Here is a 3,819-nt window from a genome sequence, read left to right on the forward strand (position 1 = left end):
GTAAAAACCAGAGAAATCCGTTCGTTTTCATCATTTGTTATCGAATCGACTTAAAGCCAGATAGTCACATTTTCCGCTCTTCTCTCTGAAATGGTTGTACTTATCGTGTGCAAAGCTATGTCGCGTGCTGCGGTAGGCGGAGACACTAAAAGCACCATAGAAGAACACAGATGAGGCTTCTAAGTTGATGTAATAGCCAGTAAGAAGTAGTACAGTTCAAGGTTTAGGTATCGATTATTGACTTTTTAGCTGGCTTTGGTGCCTTGGACATGAGCTAGGACGTTAAGATTGTGCATGAAAGAAGGACTAGCAGCCGCGTTGCAAGGTAGTATGTGAAAAGTGTTCATATGTAGTAAAAACCTGAGAAATCCGTCCGTTTTCGTCATTTGTTATCGAATCAACTCAAAGCCAGATCTTCACATTGGCCGCTCTTCTCTCTGAAACGGTTGTACTTATCGTCTGCAAAGGTATGTCTCGTGCTGCGCTATTCGGAGACAATAAATGTACCATAGTAGAACACAGATGATGCTTCTAAGTTGATGTAATAGCCAGTAAGAAGTAGTACAAATCAAGTTCTAGGTATCGATTATTGACTTTTTAGCTGCTTTGGTGCCTTGGACAAGAGCTAGGCCCTTAAGATTCTACATGAAAGGGGGACTAGCAGCCGCGTTGCATGGGAGAATGTGAAAAGTGTTCATATGTAGTAAAAACCTGAGAAAACCGTCCGTTTTCGTCATCTCTTATCGAATCGACTTAAAGCCAGGTCGTCACATTGGCCGCTCTTCTCTCTGGAACGGTTGTACTTATCGTCTGCAAAGCTATGTCGCGTGCTGCGGTATGTGGAGACACTAAAAGAACCATAGTAGAACACAGATGAAGCTTCTAAATTGATGTAATAGCCAGTAAGAAGTAGTACAATTCAAGTTTTAGGTATCGATTATTGACTTCGTAGCTGGCTTTGGTGCCTTGGACATTAGCTAGGGCTTTAAGATTCTGCATGAAAGGAGCACTAGTTGCCGCGTACACGGGAGAATGTGAAAAGTGTTCATATGTAGTAAAAACCTTAGAATTTCGTCCGTTTTCGTCATTTGTTAGCGAATCGACTTAAAGCCAGATCGTCACATTTTCCGCTCTTCTCTCTGAAATGGTTGTACTTATCGTGTGCAAAGCTATGTCGCATGCTGTGGTAGGCTGAGACACTAAAAGCACCATAGTAGAACACAGATGAAGCTTCTAAGTTGACGTAATAGCCTGTAAGAAGTAGTACAGTTCAAGTTTTAGGTATCGATTATTGACTTTTTAGCTGCTTTGGTGCCTTGGACAAGAGCAAGGACCTTAAGATTCTGCATGAAAGGAGGACTTGCAGCCGCGTTGCATTGGAGAATGTGAAAAGTTTTCATATGTAGTAAAAACCTGAGAAAACCGTCCGTTTTCGTCATTTCTTATCGAATCGACTTAAAGCCAGATCGTCACATTGGTTGCTCTTCTCTCTGAAACGGTTGTACTTATCGTCTGCAAAGCTATGTCGCGTGCTGCGGTATTCGGAGACAATAAATGTACCATAATAGAACACAGATGAAGCTTCTAAGTAGATGTAATAGCCAGTAAGAAGTAGTAGAATTCAAGTTCTATGTATCGATTATTGACTTTTTAGCTGGCTTTGGTGCCTTGGACATGACCTAGGACCTTAAGATTCTGCATGAAAGGAGGACTAGCAGCCGCATTGCACGGGAGAATGTGAAAAGTGTTCATATGTAGTAAAAACCTGAGAATTCCGTCCATTTTCGTCATTTCATATCGAATCGACTTAAAGCCAGGTCGTCACATTGGCCGCTCTTCTCTCTGAAACGGTTGTACTTATCGTCTGCAAAGCTATGTCGGGTGCTGCGGTATGCAGAGATACTCAAAGCACCATAGTAGAACACAGATGAAGCTTCTAAGTTGATGTAATTGCCAGTAAGAAGTAATACAATTCAAGTTTTAGGTATCGATTATTTACTTTTTAGCTGGCTTTGGTGCCTTGGACATTAGCTAGGACTTTAAGATTCTGCATGAAAAGAGGACTAGCAGCCGCGTTGCAAGGGAGTATGTGAAAAGTGTTCATATGTAGTAAAAACCTCAGAAATCCGTCCGTTTTCGTCATTTGGTATCGAATCGACTTAAAGCCAGATCGTCACATTGGCCGCTCTTCTCTCTGAAACGCTTGTACTTATCGTCTGCAAAGCTATGCCGCGTGCTGCGGTATTCGGAGACACAAAAAGCACCGTAGTAGAACACAGATGAAGCTTCTAAGTTGATGTAATAGCCAGTAAGAAGTAGTACAAATCAAGTTTTCGGTATTGATAATTGACTTTTTAGCTGGCTTTGGTGCCTTGGACATGAGGTAGGACCTTACGATTCTGCATGAAAGGAGGACTAGCAGCCGCGTTGCACGGGAGAATGTGAAAAGTGTTCATATGTAGTAAAAACCTGAGAAATCCGTCCGTTTTCGTCATTTGTTATCGAATCGACCTAAAGCCAGGTCGTCACATTGATCGCTCTTCTCTCTGAAACGGTTGTACTTATCGTCTGCAAAGCTATGTCGCTTTCTGCGGTATGTGGTGACACTAAAAGCACCATAGTATAATACAGATGTAGCTTCTAAGTTGATGTAACGGCCAGTAAGAAGTAGTACAATTCAAGTTTTAGGTATCGATTATTGACTTTTTAGCTGGCTTTGGTGCTTTTCGGCATGAGCTAGGACCTTAAGATTCTGCATGAAAGGAGGACTAGCAGCCGAGTTGCACGGGAGAATGTGAAAAGTGTTTATATATAGTAAAAATCTGAGAATTCCGACCGTTTTCGTTATTTGTTATCGAATCGACTTAAAGCCAGATCGTCACATTGGCCGCTCTTCTCTCTGAAACGGTTGTACTTATCGTCTGCAAAGCTATGTCGGGTGCTGCGGTATGCGGAGACACTAAAAGCACCACAGTAGAACACAGATGAAGCTTCTAAGTTGATGTAATAGCCAGTAAGAAGTAGTACAATTCAAGTTTTATGTATCAATTATTGACTTTTTAGCTGGCTTTGGTGCCTTGGACATGAGCTAGGACCTTAAGATTCTGCATGAAAGGAGGAGTAGCAGACGAGTTGCGTTGGAGAATGTGAAAAGTGTTCATATGTAGTAAAAACCTGAGAAATCCGTCCGTTTCCGTCATTTGTTATCGAATCGACTTAGAGCCAGATCGTCACATTGGCCGCTTTTCTCTCCGAACGGTTGCACTTATCGTCTGCAAAGCTATGACGCGTGCTGCGGTATATGGAGACTCTAAAAGCACCATAGTAGAACAGAGATGAAGCTTCTAAGTTGATGTAATTGCCAGTAAGAAGTAATACAATTCAAGTTTTAGGTATCGATTATTGACTTTTTTAACTGGCTTTGGTGCCTTGGACATTAGCTAGGACTTTAAGATTCTGCATGAAAGGAGGACTAGTAGCCGCGTTGCATGGGAGAATGTGAAAAGTGTTCACATGTAGTAAAAACCTGAGAATTCCGTCCGTTTTCGTCATTTGTTATCGAATCGTCTTAAAGCCAGGTCGTCATATTGGCCGCTCTTCTCTCTGAAACGGTTGTACTTATCGACTGCAAAGCTATGTCGCTTGCTGCGGTATGCGGGGACACGAAAAGAACTATAGTAGAACACCGATGAAGGTTCTAAGTTGATGTAATAGCCAGTAAGAAGTAGTACAATACAAGTTTTATGTATCGATTATTGACTTTTTAGCTGGCTTTGTGCCTTGGACATGAGCTTGGACCTTTAGATTCTGCATGAAAGG

This window comes from Schistocerca gregaria, unplaced genomic scaffold (genome assembly GCF_023897955.1).
Source record: "Schistocerca gregaria isolate iqSchGreg1 unplaced genomic scaffold, iqSchGreg1.2 ptg000257l, whole genome shotgun sequence".
In the NCBI taxonomy this organism is placed as follows: domain Eukaryota; kingdom Metazoa; phylum Arthropoda; class Insecta; order Orthoptera; family Acrididae; genus Schistocerca; species Schistocerca gregaria.